Source organism: Phaenicophaeus curvirostris, chromosome 22 (genome assembly GCF_032191515.1).
Source record: "Phaenicophaeus curvirostris isolate KB17595 chromosome 22, BPBGC_Pcur_1.0, whole genome shotgun sequence".
Classification (NCBI taxonomy): Eukaryota; Metazoa; Chordata; class Aves; order Cuculiformes; family Cuculidae; genus Phaenicophaeus; species Phaenicophaeus curvirostris.
This window is the reverse complement of record NC_091413.1, coordinates 1,285,387-1,311,940: the sequence shown is the minus strand read 5'-3', so window position 1 is coordinate 1,311,940 and position 26,554 is coordinate 1,285,387. Positions and strand designations below refer to the sequence as shown.

Below are 26,554 nucleotides of genomic sequence, written 5' to 3'. Positions count from 1 at the left end.
AATGGATTATTTCTGTCAATAATAAGCAGTTCACTATCAAACCAATCACATTTATACAAAAAAATACTTTGATAATTTCTTTTGCTTTTCCCTCCCCATTGTTAGGGAAAGATACCCAACACTAATCTTAACGCAGCTCTCCCCTGAAGACTTAAAAACACTTGATGGAAGAAAAAGAATTACTCCCATGGTAAAATGTAACTGGGTTGCCTTTCTTATTATGAATCCGAGGCTGAAAGCACCACTGAGTTTTCCCTCCTTGAGACATCTTTAGCTGGTTTTTCAGTAAGTTCAAGCAAATTTATGAAGCCATATATGGGGAAGTTTACATTTCTGCCAAGTGCTTGTTGATAAAGGGGAGACTTTGATCCCTTGGCCTGTCAGTCGTGTCTCATATGTGCCAGGCCAGGACAAAAGTCTAAGTGTCTTTCCCTTAACAAATGGATTATGCTGCCTCTAAAGAATTGCGTCTGTGTAACAGCCACTGATGAGCTGGCATGAGGGTTTTGAGAGGTTTATCTGGGGAAATTCTCTGTGTAAAGACTGATTCACAACACCTGAAGTTAGCCAGGTTAATGTGAATTTTGAAACAGCTGATGATGGAAGCCAATCTCTCTGCAGCTATTTAGAAGTAAATGCACACACCTGTGTGTTTAACCGAAACCCTCTAAACAGAACACCCAGCAGCTTCTTGGTCAGGAGTCGTGTTGTACTGGCTGCAGCTTCTGCAGACAAGCTTTTTCTATCTGTATTTAAGTGGATTATTTGAGGAAAAGAAATCATTTCACGAAGAGTTAGTGCTGCTGCCAAAATACAGCAATCTGAAAGCAAAGCAGCTTCCTGAATACTTGTGCTTTTATGTTAGCCTGACCTGAGGCTTGGGAAGTTAAGGATGCTGGAAACAAAAACCTATTAGAAAAACAAGGTATGCTTCTATGTATAATAGCTATTGTGTCACTTGGTGGCTTTGGGCAAAGACTGGTGAAGGGCAAAGGGTTTTATACTTGTGGAAGTGCTTTGTGCTGCTCAACTCTGAGGCAGCAAACAAACTGCTAAGCCAGTCTGATATTAAATGTAATGGGTAATGCAAGCTGTGAATGCTGAGATGGTATTTAATTCTGTTTAATGCCTTTTTGTTTGTACTCGGGGCAGATGTGTGTGGTTTGGACTAATCTGTTTGTAGCCAGGCTAGCTTTGTGGATACAAGGCTCGAATTCAGGAAGACAAGGTTTGTGGCTCCTCTGCTGCCCTGCAGGGTAACCTTTGCGTGGTCATTTCTTCTCTTTCCTCCAAACCCTTAACAAGCAGCGTAAAGTCATGTTAGTTCTTTGGGGAAGGGAACCCTTGCTAACAAGTGGTACCACATCCAGTGCCAGTTTGGGGCCTCTGGGGGTTCCTGCAGCAGAAATAATAACCTGAGATGAGTGAAGGCAATGTCAGCTTGGTGGAACACGGTGTGTTAATTTGTTTGTGGGCAGTGCTGCTCTTGATCAGAAATCCAAACCAAAAATCCCTGTGAGCAGCATAGGGTGTTTCTTTTCCCCCTCAGGCCTTGTGTCCCCCTGGGTCACCTGGATGGATAACCTGCCTTTGACTTTGTGGCTCTGGAACTGCTCCATGCAAATGTGCTAATAATAGCTTGGAGACCAAAGAGAGACGTGGTGTCACACGGTGTTGAGTGAGTCCCAGAGATTCATCTCGGGAACTGTAGAGGGTGTGCAGAGCCTGGAGAGAGGAGACCTCTGTGAAGTGCCAGCAATTGCTGGAAAAGTGGGGCTGATGTGTTCCTGATCTCCTCTCTCAGCAGCTCCTCACAAAGCAGCCAGCCTGGACGAGCTGAAAGCAGCTATTAGAAATACTTTTTATAAAGTCAAGAGGGTGAAGGGACACTGGTTATTGCAGGTGAGTGTTGCTCTCTTCCTCAGAGGAGCACCTTACCTCCAGCGGGCTCCTCTGAAGCAGCGGTGAGCTGGTATTTGCATGGACCAGCATCATGGGATGTTTGGACACACACAAACTTTCTGAGTTGCCCAGTTTGGGGGCTGTAACAGAAACATGTGCCTTGCCTGGCTGTGCTGCCTTGCCAGCTCAGCTCAGGCCTTGTGTAAAGCCACTAGTTGCTGCTGGGCAACTTTGGCCTCTGAGGGTTCAGCTGGAGTTCAGCCCTGGGGATTGATAATGACCTCCTGGGAGCACCAGAATATGGCTAATGGGATGCCGAACTGGTAATCGGAAGGCATGGTGGTGATCGGTGGACTCTGCGACCTGCAATTCTGTTATGACTGTCTCCTACGAGGGGTTGAAGGTATTGTGATGTTTGACTCGCCGAGTTTGCTTGGCAGAGCTGGTCCTTTGGGTCCCAGGTTGCCCCTTGGGAAGCAGGGGGCTCCTGTGCCCTGTCTAAGAGCCTGGTACGAGTGCTATGGGAGTCCCTTTGTGTTTGGAAGGGTGTCAGCCTGTGCCCACGCACACTGGCCACTCGTTCCTATTGCTGCTGCTGTCTGTGGGAGTTTTTCAACCTCCCTTTTCCAAACGGAGGCCCTGGCACAGCCTGCTGGGCTTCCAGCCCCCCAGGTGCTGCGGAGGATTGGGGACCTTGTGCTTGCTGCGATGCGTGTGCTGTAAGTGCAAGAGGAGGGAAGGTGCAGCTTCAAGCAAAGGATGCAAAAGCCCTCACTTTCTCATGCCAGGACCTGCTGCAAAGATACCTCTGAAACAAAATGCCTCTCTGGCGGTGACGGAGCTCCTCTGACCTTTGTTAACCACCAGTACATCCCTTCCCCGTGGTGGAAGCAGCACAGCGATGGGTATGGCTGGTGGGGGTTGCAAAGTGAATTTGATTCTTATGGTAAATTTCTTCTGAACACAGATCTCTTTTACCCTCCTACTGCTACCACAAAAGTACCTCATAGTTTTCAGGAAGCCTGTACAGAATATTTTCCTTCTACTTTCCCCACTTCCTCTAAATGCTGGGCCGGGCAAAGGTGCTGCAAAAATTGTAAGCCACAGTTTGAGCTCTTCAAGGTAAATGGAGTGACTCTGGGCTCACGGTGCTTGAGATGACATGGGAATCGGGCCTTGATATTTGTCTTTCTGTGGGCTCCCTATATGGTCTTTTATTTTAATCTTATTTTTGTTCCTCTCGTGTTCTTTCCTCCCTGCATTCACTGGTTAAAATAGAACAGAAAAACACTGAAGTAGCTTGGAAGGCGAGGGGGAGCCAGTATTCCAGGGTGCACGTGTAGCCCCAGTTACTGATTTGCTGGTGGGGGAAGAGGAAGGGCCACGGCTTGCCCAGCTGTAGGCAGCACTAGCCACGTGCTGGAAGACGCTGGTCTCCTACAGGCTTCATTTGCATCAACTCATATGGGAGACACGGCCTTTATCTCTTAAGACAGAGGTGCAGCAAACCAAAGCCCTTCTGCGTTCGGAGCCTGCTGGAGGACGTATAGATGCGCTTCTGGGCTCAGCGTGTCTAAGGCCCATTTCAGCTCAATGTAAAAGGTGTTGAAAAGGTTCCCAGGATCTACAGCGAGCCCTCAAAGCGGGCTTAAAGAAGTCCACAAGAGCCAAAGGAAAAATAAAGAAGGCAGAGAGTGCAGACAGGGAGTCCCTGGTACGAGATAGCAGATGATATTGGCTGTTCAAGCACCTCTTGATGGCATTTGCTTCGTAGACTTTTTTTTCCGCAAACTCCTGATTCCTGTCCTGAAGGTTCCTGGAGATGCTGGCAGGTGAACAAGAGGTGGGCTGGCGGTCCCCAGTGCGTCCCACCATGGTGTAATTGTGGTCAAATCTAAAAAGAAACTCAAATCAACCCCCAAAAATATAAACCTAAACCTTAAAATACTCAATAAAATCTTTTCAAGCCATTTATGTTTAAAGGCCACTCAAAAAAACCCCCAAAACACAAAAAACATTCACTCAGCTGATCTTATTATAGAATGAAAGGCTTAAGTAACTCCTTGGGGACGTGAACTTGTGGTTGAAGGACCTGCTAAGTCCCAAATATGATATTAAGGAAAACTTAAACTTTACCCTCTGCTGGCCCTCTATTGAAGCGTGGAGGGGCTTAGAGGCTCTGATTGTTTTCCATGTTAATTTTCTTAGAAATAAAAACTAAGTAGGAAGCAAAATTCTACCATGTTGGTACATTTAATAGCAGTGAGAGGTGTCATCGTGTGTAATTAACGTGCAAGCTCCAGTCACTGGTCTTGCTCTCCAACCTCTCACACTGTTCATCTGCTGCCTCAATGATCTGACTTCTTCAGGTTTTGTTGATAACTGAAACCTGGAAATTCAGAAATTTGGGGATTCAAAAGGTGGTGAAAGGAGGCAAGTGAATTGTGACAGCTGAGGCAGCGTCTAGCAGTAGTTCATACGAGCATCTCTGCTTCCTCGGGCTGTCGGAGCCCATGGATTCACCCTGTGGGAACAGGCAGGCGCTCCTGCCCCTTCACGAATGGCAACCCACGCGTGGTGCTTGGCTTCCGTGGTTTTGTGGCAAGAATGATTCCAACTGGAAAGGACACAACAGAATATTTCTCCCTGCTGTTTGCAACAGCCCCAGAGCAACCACCACCACGCACCCAGTGATGGGAAGGGGAGCGCTCACATGAAATAGCACCATCTAGTGATGCCCCCTTCTTTCCTCTTTGTAAAGCAGTGAACACCCGGGCAATTACTAGTTCCAGGTTAGTTGAAATGGTGGTTGCCACCCTCTTAGGAGACTGCGAGGGTGTTCTCGGGGGAGGAAGCTGTGCCATCCTCTGGCATCCCGTGTCCAGTCTGTTGGTGGCCTCGACTCAGCTGTGTCTATTGGATTACACACTCCAGTCTCCACACAGGGAGAAACATATGCTTTTGTTTTTTGGCTCAGCTGCTCCTAAACATCCGCATCAACAACAGAACACTGCGATGTTTTTTTCAGCTGATTGAGTCATCCAAATATGCGGTTGTAGGATCAGAGAATGAAAGATGTGTGATAGCGAAAACAAAGCATCTTTGAGCTGGTCCACTGGCTGTAGGCAAGCAGCTCCGTGTTGCTGTGTCTGGCAGGAGCGATCGATGCCAGCTGATGCTTTAGAGCTCAGGCTGATGTGGCTGTGTAAGTGCAGCACCTGATGGTGCTGTGGCTGTGTAAGTGCAGCACCTGATGGTGCTGTGGCTGTAGCTGATGTCTGCAGGTACTAAAGCCTAAGCGACATGATCTGATGAGAACATGCCTCTTTGCTAGCTGAGAGTAGGGCACATATAGAAGAGCTTCATACCTCCATATGACTTATTTTCCTCGATTGTTGCAAAATATCCTTGGTGTCCAGAATATTTTCTTTAAGTAAGAAGGATTCAAAGCATTTTTTGCCACAGAGACTGACCTATAAATTGGAATGAGGGCAATGGCTGCCTCTCTTGAGGGATGTGAGGACTTCGTGGTGCTGCTCTTCCTAGTGATGGGAGAGTCTTTGTCAATAAAATGAAACCATCGTAAGGCTTTGTGCAGTGCAGGCGTGGTGATAAATGCCTCTGTTGCAAGGTCTTTAGAGGACCTGCTTTATTTTGCAGGTGTTTGTGATGTCTCAGTGCTGTGCATGGTTGTCCTTTGCTGTGGTATCTGGGTATCTCTGCTAGGAAAGAGCAGAACTTGAACTTCTTATTCCGTCCTCTTCAGAAAAGCACTTATGCTTAAGTTTAGACAGCGTGTATCTAAGGACCAGTGGATTTCAGATTGTGACAAGTGCTTTTCTAAATAAAGGCCGTAATGCAATAAATGAGGAGCTTCTGTTTGTTGAAATAAATCAATAGTGCCCTGCCCACCGCGCTCCCAGAGGTGACAAAGCCAGGATCCGTCTGCTTTGTCAACCAACCCTGCCTTCCGCAGATAGCGCTGGCATCTGCCCGGGCCCGATCTCCAGCCTTGCAGCATTTCTCCTAGATGAGTTAAACTTTTCCCCCCTCCCCTTCCTTTCTCTTCCTCCCACCTCCCTCCCTGGTCCTTGACAGAGGCGCAAACACTCTTAAATGAGAGATAGTGGCTTCCATCCAATGGAGCCCCGGTTAATCACCGAACATCGTGGGAAAAGCACAAGATGAGGGCCGAGAAACAGCCCATTGTCTGGGCAAGATTAAAGCCCCAAAAGCCGTATTGTCTACTGAGGGGATAAATCTTCCTGCTGTCACTCAAGCACTGAATTAAATTCCCCTTCATTTCTAAAGGGGCTTATCTATACTGAATAGGCTGTTGCGCCACAAGCGTAAGGGAACGTATTAAGTGAGCTCCTGTCTTGGGCACCTTCACAAATAGACGAAAAACAGGAGCAAATCTGGAAGGGGCGGATGGGGGGGAAGAGCAAAATCGCTTTGGACTGCAGGAAAGAGGAGGATGTTAATTGTTGTTGCAGGTCGTTATGAACAAGCTAAATGAAATGGCCATTTTGCTTGAGTCTCTGGCTTCCTCATCATCCGAGGTGGAGGATGAGCAACGAGTGGTGCAGGGGTGGTTCGAGTAAAGGGATGTCCTCACGTAGTCCAGCAAGTGCCCAGGTGACAGCGTGATCCTTTTGCAGGATCCTTAAGGGATGCTGAGGGCTGTAGGTGCGCTGCCAAGGACCCTCTGCCACCCAGGTTGTCTCGGGAGGAAGAGCTGTAGCAGACTCGAGACAAATATTTCAGTAGCGCATTTGCTCAGCTGCTGGGGCTGGCGTGCCCTGAGCAGCCGAGGGGCTGCGCTCTGGTGTGAGCTGGAGAGAGGAGGGAATGTTTTGAACAGATGTAGTGTCTTAAGGAGCCCACAGGCCATGCTACCATTGCTTCTTCTCTAAATGCTTCCTCTGGTCTCTGGCAAGGGCCCAGCACTGTGAGGACACAGGACACACACAGTCACTGCTCGTATCACTGTGATCCTCTCCTCCTCCTCCCCTCGCGCTCACCCTTACAGCATTCCTCACCAAATACCGACGTGTGCTGGCATCCCACCTGTAGATGCCTCAGTGGGAATGAGTGATGTCCCCTTATTCTGGGGGGTCCAAAGAAGTACTTTTTAAATGCAGCAAATGAATTCTTGGGTGGTGGACTCGGTGTTAGATAATGAGCTTGACGTGTTCGAAAATGGGGTGTTATCACTTAGGGCTCTGTTCGTGGGATCCTTGGGGCTGGTGCAGCTTCCTTTGCACTCAGGGTGGTGAACTGTCATTCTTCCCCAGTGCACTTATATCCCAGAGAAACGTCAAAGAAACTTTTAAACAGAAATCAAGCATTTTTTTATACTAATATGCTATCCCTTAGTATCAAATTAAAATAGTGTCATCAAACCAAATATTAACATTTGGAAATGGAGGATGATTGATTCTAACTCTATGTAGGCAAGACTGAATTCTAGCTCTTTGTTGAGTTTTTTTTATCTGGTTTGATTGGAATATATTTGTTTTTATGAAATACTACTTCACCCTTGAGGGTACTTGATGTCATGCTTGTCCATGGTCTTTATTGGTAGCCTGGTCGGTTTATATCTGTGCAAAATAAAGGGCATGGGGGAAAAGATAAAGGTTAGAGAGGAACTGTTCTTCAGTGCAAACTGAGCATCCTCCTGGTTGCATTTACAGTGTGACTGTCAAGGGACAGCAGTATTTATATATATTTGTTTACCGTACAAATTATTAACTCTGCAAAACACACTCAATGTAGTGATCAGAGTTCTCAGTTTAAGGGAGCAGATGATTGTACTTCACCTTCGTGTTAGCGCGTTGGATTAGCCACAGACTGCAGCTCACATTCGGTACGATTTGGTAAGCACTAAACAGGATTTTCTGCATCCTGAGTGGAGTTTCCCCTTGTTGATAGGGTTTAATGCTCCCTTGTACAAATCTCTTACTGTGCAAATACCCCCAATCTCTCCTTTTAGCAACCCAAACCATTGCTTAAACAAGTGGGTTTACACCTGCTTACCAGATTAATTTAATTAGCCAAAAATAGAGTCAAAGAATTGGCTTGAGAATAATGGTTTGCAAAGAACACTTTTTTTCTCTATTTCTTGTTGAATCTGGTAATCTAGGGGAAGCTGGATTGTAATATTATTCCTCTTAATTTCCTGATTCCTTGTTTTTATGAACTAACTTGACAAAGTAAATGATCAAAATAGTGTTTTGAACTTTTTGTATTTTAAATAATACAAAACTGGTTTTCTACTCTTTCCAACCATCGTATGAAAGAGCCTATCTCATCCTTGGCTGCTACCGGAAATCCCGTTTATTTGTTGTCTAGAATTGTCTTGGTTCTAAAGTTTTGCTCAAGGCAAACCTAGAGCTGATCTCTCACCAAATTTGTGTTATTTCAAGAAGCCTGCGCTAATACAAAAAGGTTTGTCGTTACATTTACTGGAGCTGGGATGTGTTTTGTGGTCTCACTTTGTGCCCGTTGTCACAATGTTGGCCAGTATTGAGCGAGGGGACTAGAGCATCGGGGCCAAAGCGCTGCCTCCCGTGTGGGGCACCCGGTGGGGCTGTGTCCTGGCCCACAGGGCTCTCTTCTGCACCAACCGCCCCCGTTTCAATCCCTCGGATTTGGGTTTGCTCATTTCTTAAAACTGCAAAGTGTTTATTACTCGGAAAACATGGGTTTTGTCAATAGTAATGTTTTTTCTGTAGTAAACTTAAGTATTTATTTCAACTTCACCTTTACTTTTAAGACTTGGTCGCAAATCAGACCTCTCAGTTTAAGCAAACGGCGTTTTGCAGCAAAAAAGGAGCTGTATAGGAAGTGTCAAATTGCCTTTTTATGCTGATCCTCCTTTATCTTTTTTCATTTTCTTAAAAAGACATCAGAATTTGTAAAATCCCCATTTTCTAATAAATACAGTTTTTTAGAGGTACATAGGATTAGACAATTGTAAGCCCAGTGAATTATATATATTAATTTGGTTAGAAATCAGCTGGTATTTTCCTATTGAATTGAGATCAAGGACTGTTCCATTCTTTTTTCTTCATATTCTACAAGCTCTTGGAAGAGGCACAAGATTTAAGTAAAGCACCTTCCGAGTCCTACATAATGCTACTTTTAGAGTAATTTGTATTTAAAAAATAATAATAACAAGCAAACAAACTTGTTAGCCCATAGGATGCTTCTGCCCTGTGGCTTAATGGCACAGGTCTTTATACATCCAAATCCAGCAGCTTTCAATAACAAAGGATGAAATTCATGAAACAAATTGCTTCTCTCTTCATAAGTCACACTCTCGTATGCCAGGGTAAAGATGTGTTGATAACATTAAAATACTTTGGTCGCTGATGAATTGTAAATTCCCACCAAGCCTCGGGCCTCGCAAGGGAGCTGCGAACAGCGTGGTGCTGGACACAAAATGCATTCAGATTGTGGCATTCACAGCTTCATTTTTTATATTTTTAGGATAACAGCTGAGGAACACCACTGGAGATTTGGGTAGGCAGGGGGGGAAAAGAGCAAACTATGCAGAGGCGATTTAATGAACGTCAGGGCTCTTTGGAGCTGAACTGGCATAAACGTGATCTCTGCTGAATGTGACTTTGGGGGCAGGGGAACAAAGGATAAATTTACATGAATGTCCTTTCTCACAAAAGGTAAAACATTTGCACTCTAAGCAGAGCGCTGCTCCTCATCCACTGGAGAGTTGTGTTATGCAGGTGTTGCTGAGGGATGCTCCCCAGTGCTCCACCACAGCCTCTGCTTTGGGAGGAGCTCTGAAGGAGAGAGGAGTTCGGCTTTTGGGCACCTTGGGACTTTTCTGTTGTGGTTAAAGGAACGTGGAGATGCCCAAGACTGCGGAGCTCCCAGCTCTGATCCACACAGGCATCCAAACACTATCGAGCGAGAGCATCCCTTGGTGGCATTGAGCCTGCGCAGGCAGCTGTCTTCGTGCTCCCTGTAGTGTTGTACATCAGCCTTGGGTTTTCCAAGACGAGGCGAAGAAGACCAGTGGTTGCTTGAAGAGCAAACTGACCTCCCATGTAATTGCTGTGAGGTGGAGTTGTCATAATGCTAGGATGGACTTGTGTCTACGATGTTTGTCTGCAGGACTCCACAACGAATACTCGAGGAACCGTATATTTAAATAATTGATAGAATAATGCTGTAGTTCTGCTCTTTTGTTTTTTCTTAATTACTGTTTTAATCAGATCCTTGAATTATCCAGCAGCATTTGAACCCGAATGATCTACAAGTGAGAAAAGCAGTAATAGATGGCTTTGCCAGGCCAGTTTTGGTGAATACCTCACTAATTTCAGCACGTTTGGAGGAAGAGTGTTCAGCCTGCCCTCTGCAATTAGGGCCCTGAGCTCTGCTGCAGGATGCTGTGACTTCAAACCCAGGGCAGGGGAGGGGGACCCAGCAGCGTTGGGTTCTTCGTGCAGGTCAGGACACTTTGGCAGGACCCAAAAGGGTTAACAAACAAACTGCCTGAATTGCTTTGTTCACTGGAAATCTAATCAGATGTTAACCTACAGTCTATATCCAAGCAATCCTTTCCTTATGATAGTGATTAGTATTACACTCAGAATGAATAGACCAAGGAAAGATTCCTATGGTAACCTTCAAAATGCATTCCATCGGCAGGCTCTGCCTACTCACAATAATTACATTCTTAACTCGTCTAACAAACGGCATGCTAATTAGCTGCTTAACCAGCCTCAGCTCATTATTACCAAGGTTGGGCAGGCTTGAGTAAAGTGACCTAGAGAGAACAAGCCCACTTAAAAAAAATAATAGTAATAATAAGACATTTGTCAGATTTGCCATGAGGATGGACCTCCTCCGCAACGACAGGACTCGCTTTGTGCACGGATTGGCCTTTTGGAAACCAGGGCACCCTTGGAGCACATTTCAGCCTCCTTGGAGCTGCTCTTCTGGGCTGTGTGTGCTGTAGTTGGCATCTGTGAGGCTCAATACTTGACTGTAAGGGTTTCGTGAGGGACAGTCCCAGGTTTGCTAGGTATGCTGGTAAATGATTATCTGTTGGAGCAAGTCCAGAGGAGGCCACAAAGATGATCCGAGGGCTGGAGTACCTCCCGTACGAGGACAGGCTGAGAGCTGGGGTTGTTCAGCCAGGAGAAGAGAAGGCTCCAGGGAGATCTTAGAGCAGCTTCCAATACTGCCAGGCTCCATCCAGCTCCTCTGGTCTGTAGTTGTGGTCTTTCTTCTGTGAGAGTGAAAGGATTTGCCGTGGTTTGGGATTTCACCCGCTGCCTCCAGTTCTCAGCAGGGTGGGGTGGGCTCATGAGCTACTGGAATCTGTACACTATCACACGCCTTCCCTCTCAGCCTTAGGACGGTATCTCCAGTCAGAGAGAAGCTAACCCGAACCTCCTTGTGTCTCGTTGGCTATCTTTGCTTTGCTTGCTTTCATTGTTTTCTTGCGAAACACTTAATTTCTTGCTACTCTGCTGCGATGTTCGCTTCCATCAGGTGGAGAATATGGAGAACAGAACTTTCATTGCTGCTCTGGGGAGGTGTGTGGTGGGTTTTTTTTTAATGGGGGGATGTCCCAGATGGTTCCATTGCAGCAGCCCTCACAAAGGCAGGTTCCAAATAGGAGTGTGTTTGGGATGCTCCTGCTTAAAAAAAAAACACTCAAAGCTCTGTTGTTTTCATTGCTGGTCAGGTTAGCCGACAGGAGCTGGCGTGGGTAAGGGAAGATCGCAAAAGTGAGGGGCTTTAAAACTCTTTTCACAGTTCTTCAGTGTCAATCCACAATGTTAATCCTAAGGTAAACAAAGAATAACACGATTTTTATGCCGCTAAATGCCAACTTGTGATGTTGCAGAAAGCTGCAGTGGTAAGGGTTGCTCCGAGTACAATCTGTTCGGTTTCTGTGTCCTTATGCCAGCTGGAAATACAAGCTCTTTTACCATGATTTCAAATATTGATTTGGTTACCATACATCAAAACATTACCTTGCTATATTAAGCAACATGTTTATTTTCGGGTTTCACGCTTCCACCCCTTCTAACACCTTAATGCGCTCTTGCATTTTGTTGCGCTCCTAATTACTTTTCCCCTCTTCACCTCTGCAGTTCATTCTTATGTGGTTGAAATCTAACCATATGAATAATGGAACAAAGCTAAGCACGCTGCCTCCAACAGAACGCAGTTTCCTTCTCATATTTGCTTACGGAGAACCACCAGCCACAGAGCACGGAGTTCCAGTAAAGGAAGTCGCTGTCTTTACAACTTGTGTAGTGCATTTCATTGTCACAAGATGCTTTGAGCTTGAACGAGAGGCCGTGCACCTCAGTATAGGTGCATACATATCGGTGCCACACAGTTTGACAAAGCATGATTAAGGGATGAATGAATGGAACGGTTGGACTCGATGATCCGGTGGGTCTCTTCCAACCTGGTTATTCTGTGATTGTATTAGTTATCGACTTATTTTTCTCCAGTGCAGAGGTTAATTATATATGCATCGTGCTACATGTGTCTTTACCCTGGATAGATGAAATTTGTGTGTGCTAGTGATAATTTTCTCCAATATCTGCTTGGGTTCTGGCTGTGTTTAGTCCTTGGGTTTTTGCTGTTGCTGACTCTCCTACTGGCTGGTCTTTCCTGCAGGTGGAGCAGTGTCTGGGGATAGCGTGTGCCTGGGGTAACAGCAGTGAAATTTCTGTTCAAACATAAAAAAGCCCCCAAGAATTTGTGTTTGAGTTCCTCTATATTCACCAATTGCAGAATAGGAACGATACCATGTGAATGACACATCCAACCAAAGGAGAAAAACGGAGCTCATGTTTCAGCTCTTGTTCGGAAGCTGCTTATTGCTGTGAGTTGAGAGCTGGGCTGGGGAAATGATTCAGGAAAATTATACATGGCTTTCAGGCCAACTCACACATCGAGTTATTATTGCATGTGACCACTACAAGGGAGTGGGTCAGCTCTGCGCTGTGCTACCAGGCGGGGAAAAGCCTAGTTTACTTGTATAAAGCACTATTTTCACCCAAATTCTACGCTAAATGGTGAATCCAATTTTAACCATTGCAAATAGAATAACCAAAGGTTTCCACTTCATAAAGAATCCTTCTCGGTGAGTCACAAGTTTGACAGTCGCGGTAGCTCTTGGAGGAATGCAGCTTGCTAAATTCCCTTCTTTCCTCTGAGCACAACAAGAGCTCAAGTAACGTGGTCAGTGGAGAAAAGCGCTTTAAAAATCATGCAGGGGAATACAAGCTTTCTTGACTGTTTGGGAGGGGGCTACTCCTGTGTTGCTTTGGGAACAAGTATTGCTGGTGACTGTTTGCTTTTTGGAAGGCTGAGCAGGGCTCTCTGGGAGTCACCTGGAGTATTGTGTTCATTTTAAATTTGCAGTGGACCTTGCAAAGTGTCCCTGGTCTCTTCCAAGCAGCATCCTCCTCCCCCCAGCCCAAAAGCCTAGCTAAAAGGAATGTGTGTCTTTCCATAGAGCCGTGAAAGTAGCAAAAGGGAGCATGTATTGAGAAAACAAATTCTACCTGGTGAAAAGAGAGTAGCAAAGTGCCTTGCTTGACTAGATAACCAGGGTTTCCTCGTATTGGAGGAAGATTCTGGTCTTAGCACTGCGTGGTGCAGTGATACAGCATGAAACTATCTCCTTAAAAAGGATCCTTGTTCTGGCAGCAACCAGAAACATAATTATTTCTCAGTTTCTCACCCCCTGGAGGCACAGAATTTGATGCTAAGAACTGTTTCCTTAGTTGATGAGTGGCTTTCTTGTGGCTACAGTTGCTCCTGTGTCCCTCAGTGTGACACGTGTTGCAGGCGGGCTGGTCGGGGTCACGCTAACAGCACCGGTGCGGCACCGCGGGTCGGATCCGGAGCTGATCCCGCTGATGCAGGCTGCTTGGGAAGGGGAGGCTGGCTGTGGATGTAACCACCAGGACGGAAAGGCCTTTTATTTCTTCCAAGTCACAGCAAAGTGTTAGAATTGTGCAGCGTATCATCTAGAATAACTGAGAGAGGAGGAAAATAAACAACTAAGTGGCTGCAGAAGATTTCAAGTCATCTGGCCCCAGGGTTTTCAGCAGTGTCAAGTGATTTTTGTTTGTAAGAGATTTCCTTTCGTCACTGACTCGAGCAGTGAGATGAGCTAAGAGCCAGCTGAAACTTTTGCACTAAACCCTGCAGAACCTTCTATTATGCTGGAGAAATTCTCTCCTCAGACAAGCTGCAACTTCTGAATTTTCCCCACCCTCTTAGTAGGGAAAGTGGGATTATTAGCAAGGAGATAGCTAGTTTGCTGGAAGTATACCAGAAAGAGCTGGAAATCTTCCTTGCTGCTTCGAAATTGGTGGTGTTTGAGGTTGTTTAGCTGTCGGTGGCCAGAACCCTGCAGATTAGGGGTGCTTATTTGAATGGCACCTCCAAAGCCACCGGAGCGCTCCCCTCCTAATATAGTTGGAGCTCGCGGCTCTGCATAAGCCGCTAACTCTGAACTGGAGCGTATTCATAAACCACCCCCATTCGTATAAGGCAGTGAAGGAACAAGGAATATGAAAACACAGCCTCCGAGATGGCTGTGAAAGATTCTTATTATCCTGCCCCAGATGGCACCAGCTGTACTCCTGGACCAGTACTAAATGACTGCGGCTCGTGCCAAATATGTACTTGAGTGGGTTGTACATGCCCTTTACAAATAGAAGTTGAATGTTAATAGATACCGAACGAAACCCATTGCCAAACCAAACAGAGCCCCTGGATATATACAGGGCATGCAGGGAAATTATACATTTCAGCGACGCTCGCCGCAGAATGCGTGCGAAGGATTTCAAAGTGTTGGTGGATTTAATGCGGTCGTGGCTAATTCTCCGTGTGCTAATGGCCACGCGGAGATGCAGGAGAGGAGCGAGGGAAGGTTAAAATCCCGCCGCACTCAGATCATGTAAATTCAGGATAGGGTCAGCGTACGGTGTTGTAAACAACCTCACATCTTGGAGTACACGGAGTTCTGATCCTTTCAGGTATTCGAGCCTTTGTCTGCTGATATAACGCTTGCCTGTCAGCCCCACGGTCAGAGGCCCAATCTTTTTTTCTTCAGTTGCTGAAAAGGTCCCAGCGCCACATCGGGGCAACATACTGGCTGCCTATTCTCCTTCCCTATGGAACGCAATCACTGGACAACTCTGCTATAATTCACTCCCTGGCCAGCCCTTTGAAAAGGTGGGCTGCCTCAGTGCTGTTAGCCCAGCAAGATAAATCATGTACTCGAAATTAACTTCCATTGAAAGGAAGGGGTGGAAGAAAAGCTGACTGGTCAGGCGGAGCATGCTAAAGAAAAGATGACTAGAGTTGATAAATGTCATTGCGGATAATTTGGGGGCTGTGATTAAGATCTTATCTAGGTAGGAAGTAAATAGAAAAGACTTAATAAAAGTCCTACCCGGGGATCCGTCCTTATGAACTTGTGAAGTTTTAATTTTTTTAAAGTGAATATTGAGGAGAGCTCCAGAAAGGTCTTCATTAAAGGGAGAGCTGTTTTCAGGGTGCTGCCTAAAGAGATTTAAAAAGCGCCTGGATGAAACTGTACGTCTTTCCCCCCCTCTGCCGCTCCTTTTTCTTTTCCAGAGGAAAAAGAAAGCATCTTTGTCTAAAAATTCCTTTAAAAAGTTAAAGGATAAACAACTGGGGGAGAAATTATGAGGATTTCTGGGTAACAATCATCTGTTTTTTCTCTTCTCTTTTTCTTTCTTTAATGAATGGGCTTTACTGCCATAAAATTCCCTACAAATAAAATGTAACCTTATCCCCGATATGTGCAAGGGAGAGAATGCAGAGGCCTGTTTGTCCATAAATTCACATACTGTTCACTCAGAACGCATAAACCGCCTTCTATTTTTATTGTACCGGCTAGAATTTGCTTTTATTATATTATTAGCAGTAGTTTGCTTTTTTTTTTTTCCATTCAACCAATTACTCCAGCAACCTGCAAGCAATGAGCAGAGAGCAGTAGTAAACTCGGCTGACATCTGTGAGGCTGAGTGACGAGGATCCAGAGCCCAGTGTGAGTTCCCTGGTGCTGGGGGGGAGCCCTCGGCTGGAGCGCGGGGTCCTGTACAGCTGGGCTCTGGGCACCAGCTCCCGGTAGCTAATGAGAACGGTTAATGTTTTATTGAGGAGTGTATCCTGCCATGTATAACCTACCTAATCCACATCTCCAAAGGATATTGAACTGTGAGAGGCTTCCAGAAGCCTTGAAATGCCACCTCCTAGTTTACACAGGTTTCTTCTTTACTTCTTCTGGATCTTTTTACTACTTTTCCCAATTTGTAGAACATATTTCAGTATGAAAACTGGATAATATAAGGGGGAAAGAACAGGGCACATAGAAAGGGAGACGTGGAGGGCTGGGGGCACTGTGGTGTTACCTAACCTCAAGCAAATTGAATTTGGAGAATCTGGGAGATGGAAAAAGATGCCGGTGTGTCTCTGCTCCCTTTGTATCCCAAAGCAGCCTTCCTGCTGTTGCAAAAACAAACAGGGAAAGGCAAGAAGAGCGAGTAGCAAGAAGTGGTGTGTCTTTCCACGAAGCTCTGATAGCGAGTAAATTATTATGCAGCAGCGAAGGACAAAAGCAGAACCTGCACTCAAAGTGCTGTTATTGTGCCCTCGGAGCAGCAGCTGCATTGAGAGGGAAGCTTTGGGGTGGTGGGGACGCTGCTACAGAACATAAGGCATTTTCAGGGCTCAGTTGAAGCTGGTTTTTGGTTCAGATATGTTTTTCTGTGTGTGCAGAGGTCACTGTGATCCACACAGTGCTTCAGCTGCCAAAATAGAATGGCAAACCTGCTGGGCTGCAGGTGTGGGATGGGGAGGGCCCCTTCCCGTCCCGCAGGAGGCACTGGAAAGCCCTCTGAACCTCAGGAAAGAGAAAGGATAACCGAGATGGTCAGGCTTTTATGAGGGCTGTGCCAGCTTTACTGGGTATGCTGGCTGGACGGTGCCTTAACTGCGGTTTCAACTCCAAGATGCCTGCAGCTTTCCTTGTAATTAAACACTTACTTAAGCGTGTGACTGCGTTGTTGCTTGCATAGCCTGGGGAGAGTTGCCTTGCTTGCATTTATTTGAAGATTCCACAATAACAAAACTTGTGAAGGTCCAATGGAAACTGTGAACTTAAAAAGCGCGTATTCATCTTGGCAAAAACGCTGATTTTGGTGGAGCGAGAGCTGAAAAATTCTTTTCTTTCCATTCGTAAATTCCTCGTGCGCTGTTGCAGGTTTCTGTACATGCATTCACTGTTTACAAGTATGAGCCAAAGCTGAGAGTTTAGTGCTTCATTAAAAGGAATGCCTGCCCCGGGGAGCTGCTTAGGTGCTGCTTGCATCAGAGTGTCGTTGGTCCCTTCAGCCACAAGAGACTCTGCTGCTCCAGGATGGGCCAGCTGTATTAAAATAAATAATCGCAAAATGGTTATGAGTGGTGGCTCTCAGATGATAAACAGATGCTGTTCTTGGGGTGCTCTTTGTGCCTGTGAGTGTAGGAATGCCAGTGGTCATAATAACAAATCCTGCACAAGCTGCCTTCTATTTCCACAGCTCTAGTAAATGGTAAGGGAGGTGGAAAGGATTAAATGGGACTTCAATCAAATTTTGGAGGGATATTTGTGAACTGTGTTGTGAGATGCAAACATCTCTTAAATATGGAGCATAAAAAAGAAAACTGCAAGTCTGTAATAGCACAAAGACACAATGTGCTGCTGAGTTTTGTGTATCAATGTTTTCTGCAAGCTGTCTGCTCCGCTTTCCATAAGCGTTGAGAGCACAGGTATCCCCAATCTTCCTTTAAAGACACTTTGAAGAGAGCTGCTGAGCTACCTGGTTTCCTCAGTGTTCTTATTGAATCCCATCGCCTGCCACTCTTCTGCTGGCCTTTTTTGTACGTTTGCTGCAGAAAATTAACTGTTCTTAAGAAACGCCTCCACCGAAATCTAGTTTCAAGTACAAACCCCAACCTTGTTCAAAACATACTTGGAGTTGAATTCACAAACGCTTTCCAAGCTGTGGAAAAAAATCATTTTCCAGTGATCTCATCAGCATGTCCAAATCTCCCTTGTTAATGACTCTGAGAAAACTGTGGACCCAATAAACTCCATGTCAGGTAAAGAATACAGTGAGGATTGGAAAGTGACAGATAAAGCAAATATCCTGCTCCTAAACAAACACAGCAGGCTGGGAGAAGATGACAAATGATGGGATTGTGTCAGCTTGAAAACAGATTGGACTAATGGCATGCTGGACTTTGCACTCCAGGGGATCAATACTCTATCAGGCAAGAGCGCTCGAGACCTTGTGAATAGCGTCTGTGCGGACAGAAGAAAGATATTTGCTGATAGCGTGGGTGTTTGTGGCTCGCACAGCGCCGCCTCCAGTGCCCGGGAAAACCTGCCGGGGGGCTCTGGGCAGTGGGATTCCTACAGGCTGGGGGGAACCTGCTCTCTGGGAAGCGCTTCCTTCAGTGTGGAAGCAGAGATGTGCAAAGTCTGTGTCTTTGGAGTTCTGCTGGCCTTTGGGCTCGTTTTGCTGCTTTCTTTCAAACTTTCTCATTTTATTTTATTTTATTATTTTCTTGGGGGCAGGGGTGTGGAACTGAGTACTTAGGAAGAGAGAAAAGGTTGGTTTTTTGGACTCTAAGGTAGGTTATGCACATAAAACCCCATATTCTTTCCTCTCTTCTGTTCCTCAGACCTCCAGTTGGTCTAAACTGGGTTCACTCTGTGGAACTCAAAAACTGATGGAATGTGATTTTTGTGTGCTATTTAGCTGCATGATTCAGAAATACCCCCTTCAATACGAATATGCGTTTACATGTGTATGGAGTCAGGGGAAAATAGCTGGTCATTTGACCCCCAGGCTGGTGGTTTAAGGCCAGGCTGCAGGCAATGGGGTGTCCCACTGCTGGCCATCAGGAACCCTCCAGTTTCCCAAGCACCATCTCTTTGTCCAGCAGGATTTCCCTGTTATCTGGGCATCATCTGACTTCCTCCTAAACGTTTCCACTAGCAGGAGCCACCAAAAGTTGCAAGGCTTGTCTGCAATAGCCGTGCTCTCTTAGGGTGCTTGTCCCACTGAGGACATTAAAGTTGTGTTAAGCATGGTGTGGGTTTTCTCTTTGTCACCTGTGAGCAACGGCAGGTGGGAAACACGGTCTATGGGCTCTCTAAAAGGGAATGGTCCTCAGAAACGGAGAGGGGAGTCTCCAGGGGATGAAGTGAAGCAGATGAAAACCCTTCAGGCAACTCGATAGCTCTTGCAGGCCTGGACAAAGGCTGGTGTGGTCTCTTCTTCCCTTCCTCCTCTAGCATGGGGGAAAAAAGGCAGTTAAGGGCTTTTACTTTGGCAGTGGAGAAAGAGGAGCAAGAATGTGTATGTGTTTATCCGCAACACTGAAATGCCTCTGTAACAGCAGGAAGGGAAGAGCCTGAAAAACACCTTGAAATGAGGAACGTGGAAGCCATCCTCTCCCTCCGAGCAGGGTGTGCACCTCTACACCTCCTCGTGGAGCAGGCAGGAAAGCCCAGGCTCCCTCTGCACCTGGATATATCCCCAGCTGGTGCTCAAAAGCCTGGGGTGCAACTCCACCCATCGCCACCCCCAGTGGGTGCACGTTTTTTAGGGGCCAGTTTGGTTTTTAGTGTTGTTCTTCAGTAAGGCTCAGGACTCCTCCCACTGATGAGCAAGTCCAGAGTCCTGCTGCGATTGCCACCTCAGGCTGCTCCCTTCCTTTCCTTCCTTTTCCAGGGGCTGTGAGATGGCCCCTTCCCCTGCAGCCGATAAGAAGCGTGTGGGTGCAGGGGCCCTTCTGCCGCGAGCTGGAGCGTGGTGGCTGCCCCGTGGCAGAGGTGCTGTAGCCTTCCTCGGGCAATTCTACATCATAGATCGCACCAGCAGCGAGGAGACCTAATCCAAAGGCTTTCCTGATGGGTGTCTCTTGCCTTTGAGTGTTCAGACTCCATCCTGTCCCTCTCCTTTTCACTGTCAAAAGCTTCCAACAGCTTTGGGAAGAGCTTTGGTCCAGGCTGGAGGGGAAAGAGGCTCCGAGCTGCACCCTGGCCCCAGCTATGGCCCGAGATCTTCCTCTAAAACACACCCAACTTGCCACCTTTGAGTAGTTCTCATGAAAAATACGCATTCCTACAATTTTGAGAGTTTTCCCCTTTCAGGCACGTCTGAAAGGGTTAACTATTTTCTGATAGATTGCGCTTTCTTTAAGAGCTATTAGTTGTTTACCTGAGCTAATGAGATTAATGTCATATTGAATATGGAAAAAAAGTCCCTTGGACAGCCGAACACATGCTTTTAGATTTATATGCTAATCATCACGGGCATGAAATTAATGCGAAGGAGACAGGAATGCTTGTGCTTGATCAAGAAAACAGAAAGAATTAACCAAGTTGAGTTTGCCCTTCCAGATCCCAAGGTAGGGCCCTCCGGAACGGGATTGGTAGGACGGCTCCGCTGAGCCAGGGGCTGGAGGAGCAGCCTCGAAATGTGTATTTTTAACTTTGAAAGGTCTGGTTCACAACCCAGGAGATGTGTATATTGCTTGTGCTTTTCCAAGGTGTTTATTCAGCTTTAAAGTCTCCTCAGAAAGAGAAGGAAAGAAAGCCTCTTGTGTGCCTATCAGTTTCTCTGTTGGTATTTCTTGCTGCCCATTTGATATTTTAGATAAATAGGCATTATCTCATCTGAAGGAACTCTTTGGAAAGCAACAAGTATTTTTTTATTAGAGTCTAACAAGCTGCTATTTTAGAAATTGCATCTCTAACTATGGTATGGAAAGGTAGGGTTGACGTGAAGGCCATTTAAGAAAAAAAGCAAATTAAATTCCAAGCAAAATATATAGAAATAAATCTCAGGGGAATTTAGCCACGAACAACGTAAACATTTTTAATGGTGGAGCATTTAATTAAAATTGAGTGGTCTCAGTGTGGAGGTACGAGAATGCACGGGAGCTACAATAGCCTATATGGACACGTTGTAAAATAAACCAATCAAAAAATAAACACATTTTGGCCTCTGAAAGGTTGTGCATATTCCCCCTAATTTCCTTGTCTCGTAAACACTGCTGCAATGCAAATTAAGAGTTGAGGAAACTAATGAAGCTTAATGGAAACATGGTACCATGGGCTTGTGCAGAGGAAAGCGCTCTGCAGGATGTGCCCCTGCATCCCTCGTAAATGGGGTTAAAGCCATCAGGATGGGCTGAACACCAGCTTTCACGTCAACTTGCTGGAACTTCTCACCTCCAAGTCCTCCCAGTAGTTCCCAGAGTGCGTGCGATTCCTGAGGCAAACTTGGAGTGTTGGGAAGGCTGAGGTTCTCCTCCTCCCCGCACCACATGGTAAACGAGGTGCCTGCACACGCTGCTCCCTGCATCCCACCTGCCCTGTCCCACCCTGCCTGCCTGTTTGGGCTGCCAGGTGATTGCTTTCACACCAATAATGCGTTCCCAGGGCAATGAAGGAGCTGAAAGGGAATTGCTAAGGCATACAAGCCATTATGAAGCTGGAATTTGCTGCTTAAATACTTCTTTGACATCCTCTCCCCCCTGTCCAAGACCGCTTGGATACCTTGCTCGTATCGCAGGGAGGTTAGAGAAGAGAGTTGCCAGTTAAGGATCTCTGCTCCATGGGAGCCGAACTGGCTTAAAATCAGATTTTGGGGGGGTGCTTGGGGAAGGAGGGGCAGGCACAGGGAAGTTTAGTCTCAGTATTGTCTGGCTGGCTTGGTTACTGACATGATCTCACTGCTGCTGCTTGTCAGACAGCACTAAAATCATAGAAATGATATGCTGAGAATGAGAAAGTGAAGGCATTTTGCGTGTATCTCAAATGTTGCCTCCGTTTTTCTGAATTTTCTTGCACACCAGCACTTTAAACCAACTAACAAGCAGGAAAAACCCTCGCTTATTAGCTTTTCCCTTTTTTCCCCCTGTAATTTATGCATAACGTGTGCTCAGAGAAGCTAGAGGAAAAAGGAGTGTTTTGCATTTATTTTGGCTTGTCTCCCCTTGTAACACGGTTGCTTGGGCCAGAGAAATTGCACATTGTAGGGGTGGTGGGGTGGGGGCAAGCGTGGAGAAGCCCAAGAAATGCTTACACCTCTTTTCTGCTCAGCTTTAATAATAAATGCATTGCTTCACTGCAGCATTAATTGGAATCAGTTGATGTATATAATGAATTAAAGCTAATTCCCCACTTGAGTATCTCAAAGGAATCCACTAATTTCATTTTCTTTAAGAAAATCAGAGAGCTTGAAGGTGGGTGAAGCTTCTGTGGCCGAAGCTGGTGGGTGAAGGATTCCTCACCTGTGCATCACGGGGGGTTGGATGCCCATGGGTGTATTGTGGGAAATAAGGACATTTTGTATTTTTTAGGCACGTTTTGCCTAAAATAGGAACTCTGAGGAGAGCCTAGATGCACGTTATGAGTTATCTGCGGCGTGTCGTGCTACGGCAGCGAGTTACCTTAACAGCCAGCTGCGCACAAGGGAAAGTATGTGCGTTGTATTTGACAAGTAAGAATGCATTGAACCTGCCACAGTCATTTGTCTTTATTGCAGCCCTAATTTGAATGAAAGCAAGTGCTAATAGAGGACGCGGGCTAGAAAACTCTTGGACAAATATCTTGCAGAGGGGAAAAAAACTTGTAGTACGATTTAATAGCCTGGTTTATCTCTGCTCCTGGCAAAGTTTGCTAGCGTGGTGATGCTGGTTCCTGCTGCAGTTTTTATCAAGGCATAATGCTTCCTATTCCCCCGCCCCCCAAACTTCCCCGGTGAATTCATCTAGAAACATATCGATTCCATGCTGCGCCAGAGCGGGACAGGGCCCTGCGCCGCAGAGAGCTCTCGCTGTTTCCCTTTTATGAACAGTCACAAACTGTGTCTGTCAGCGGTGCTTGTCCTGTAGTACGTCTTCCTTGTGATTTGCAATACGAGCCGCTCATCGAGGCGAGATAGACGTGTTAAATAAAGTGCCGTCAGGCCTGCTCGCTCGCGCAGTGGTGGCCCATTGTGCTGCCATTCGCGAGAGCTGGGGATGGGTTTGTCCCTTTGGAATCCTTTTTAATTATCTTCAACATGATTCCAGCTTGAAATGATATTTCAATTGAAAAGAACTCGGGGGACAATTACCTTCTTCCGTGTCTTTGTAAATATTCATGTGCTGATTTGTTCAGACGGGGAGCGGGGGTAGGAAGAGGGGACAGGGAGAAGTAGGAAGAATCTGACAACTAAGACTGTAAACACTAGGGCCTCAGAAGGAGTAGAACTAGAGCTGAAAGCCACCTACTTTCAAAGATATGTTTTAGGGTTGTTTTTTTCCTTCCTTTTAGCTATTTTTAATGCAATGTGAAGTGACCAAATTCAACAAGTGCCTGGGCTGTCAGGATCTGCTGTGCTGGTGAGGAAGGCAGCCAGATGATAGAAACTGTCTTGTGAACCAAAATCAGCCTCTCCATTTCCCCCCCTTTTCCCCTTATCTCCCTCCTTTGTCTTCCTATCTTCCAATAGAGATCCTAATATTTCACACTACATTGAAGAAGCCGATACCTGCCTCCCGAAGGTCTTGGAAGTTGGTTTGGGATCTAGTTTTGGTGACTAAATGCAGATACCTGAACTGGGCTGCAGGGTTTGCCTCTCGCCTTCTGCTTAACCCTTTTTCTTCTCCCTCCCAGTTTACCCATCTCCTGCATGAAACTGGGTGGTCCCTGTCAAGTAGAGACCGATGGTGGCCCCGGGGGTGTGCTGAGCTGTGGGCTTCCGTCCAGCTGATGCTGCTGATGATACTAAATCCCTTGTGAGCGCAACTTGGCAAGTTTGTGCTAGGTAGTATCTGAAGAGCAAGGCATTAATTTGAGTTCAGATCTCTAGAGAAAGATCCTTTGTGCAACCAACCTGCTCCCAGCCCTCTAAGAGCAATGTTAAGGCTTTTAATAGCATGCTTTCTGGGTCCCATAGGAGGCTGGGGAGAATAGAAACACTTTTAACAGTCAGGTTCTAGTTTAAAAAATACTCCACAACAAACCCTAGATAATTAAAAAGATGGATACAGTCTGTTTTAGACCTCTTGTTTGTTCGGTATTATTTAATTCCACAAATATTATGTTTCTTTTTTCCATCATCAACACCCCTCCCTTGGGACATGAGTTACCACCAATTTCATTCTTCTGAAGCCTCATTAATGTCACCAGTTGTTCACTTTGACTTATGGGCTTAAATTACCAGAGACTGGAACAAGTGTAAATATAGTTGGGCTGCCCTTGAAAAGCCCATCCACACTTAAAACTTCTGCAGTAAACAAGAGCTGAGAAAGTCAGGAGGCTGCAGATGGGGTTGGGGTATTTAGATAACTCCCTCAAAAATCCCCTGACAACAGACAGGACCTAAACCAAACAATGTAATGAGACCAGATGTGATAACATTGCAGGAGCAGAAGATGTGCGGATGCAGAAGAAATATAATTCCAAATACCTAAGCAAAAGCAAAGCAGACGGGTAATTGATGGCTGCTCATTCCTCAGTTGTGTTTGCAGCCCAGGGACTGTTGCTGCTGACAAGGAACACAGGTGCCTGTGCTTAATTACACCGAGTGCAAAGTTAGGAGGTTAGCTGGGATGGAAGGTTGGGATTAATGACAGAAAAGATGACGGCTTGAATGGGAACGGTGAGGGATGCAAGATGCCCCTTGCCCCATGTTGCTGAAGTTGTCTCCCCTAGCAGGGAAAGCCTAGTCAGAGCCCACCCAGAGGTGAGGGTGCAGCACTGCTGGCTTCTCCCAGGGGTTTATATTGGGAATATTTCCCTTGATGCTGGGGAGAGGCACAAACCGACACGCACGCAGAGGGTTTGGCGTCATTCTTTGCTTGCTCCTTAGATGCAGCAGTTTTAAAAGTACATGTGTAGTTGACTTTTATGTTCTATGCCTTTTAAAGCTTCAAGCTGTAAAATAGAATGTAATGACTAAAGAAACATGTGGAAGTTTCAGGGTGTTCCAGATGGCAGCGTCAGGTGAGACTCGAATAGGAGGAGGCTGAGTCCTTCTAAAGAAACACAGCAAGGGGAAAAATGGGTCGCACATAGAAACCGTCAATCTTAGGCTGAGCAGCACACACATAGAAATATTTCCTGAACCTCACAGTTTTACAAGAGGGTTTATAGCATTGGCATCACAGTGCCGATGATGATTTAGTAAGAAAAAACTATTTGACTCACATGCTCGTAGCATAATGAACACAGCTACAAGAATTAAATCACTTTGCGTGCAGACATTAAGCTCTTAGCAGAACAGTTAAGTGTTAGAAGTTTCATACTTGCTATTTCTCCTCTGAAGAAGAGCTCTTTGGTATTTAGATTAGCAACAGAATATAATAAACTCATTAGCGTGTCAAAAATATCGTGTTGGGCAAACCTACGTGGCTGGTCTCTTCTCCTTGGTTTTGTTGTGCGGTAAAAGGCAGCAATCAGTGCGGTGACTGGAGGACTGACCCAGGGATGGCTTGGCAAGACATTCCCGGGATGTCCTGCCTGCTTTCCAACAGAACGGGGCTATGGAGCCAGGGACGCATGGAAATGGATGTTAACAGAGTGCTTACCAAGTGCAGAAAGAACCCAGGATCTCTGAAGCACAAATGTGCTGTATTTGCAGATGCAGCCAAGTATCGTGGGTGTAAAAGGCTGAAGAACAAATGGGATTTTCCAGTGCAAAATTTGTCTGCTAACAGTTAATATAGGTTTTTGTCACATCTATTTTCTTATTTATTTTAAAGGCTTGCAATTGCAAACTGTTCGGGCAATTGCAAACAACAAATCCTAATTAAAAGCAAACCAAACCGACACCAAGCAATAGGAAAAAGTTCCTTGATGGGGAACAAAAACATTTTTGTTGAGGCCTAATAGAAGTTTGAGCTTTGTCCTAAAGCTCTCTCTAGTCTGCAGTGCCTCTCGCTTATTGAATAAGTGAAATGAAGCCCTTGGCGAGAGCCAGTAAGTGTGGGACAAAGGGCAGCAGTGAAAAATGAACACAGTTTCAAAATGCAGAGAAACAGATGTGAATCTGCAGCGGAGAAAAGGAGGAAGGGAAGCCCATTACGGCGACCGTACCGAGGGCAGAATTTAAAGCTGCAAAACATTCTGTTTGCTGGGTTGCGAGCCCCACGCAGTATTTTACGGACTCGTCCTCTTCATTATCTCCCGCGCTGGAGTCTGGAGAGGCAGCTTGTCAGACAGCGTCGAACATCAGAGGGTTCTTGAGGAATATGCATCAAAAGAGCTCGGGCAGGGCGGGGGGAAGGAGAAGGTGGGCACTTATTAAGTCCTGCTAATGTGAGTGATATATTGAGTGAAACATCATGAAAAATGAAAGCAAATCCTCCTATAATCTTGACAGAACAAAAGGCTTTCAGTTAAAATAGAAAAATGCTAAGGCGGTATATATCAGGCATAACTTTTATATTAAATGTGCATGTGGCAGAATATGGATCACATTATAAGAAATGTTGTTTGGCTTTTTTCTTCAACAAGCACCTAAAGCTCTTGCTTGGGAAACTTTTGGATGGTGCTCTGCTT

General features: G+C 45.9%; 1 protein-coding gene across 6 annotated transcripts in view; it reads left to right on the top strand.

Moving 5' to 3' along the window:
• PRDM16 (PR/SET domain 16) overlaps window positions 1–26,554 on the top strand; it is a 291,081-nt gene that overhangs the window by 42,780 nt on the left and 221,747 nt on the right. The window lies entirely within an intron of this gene.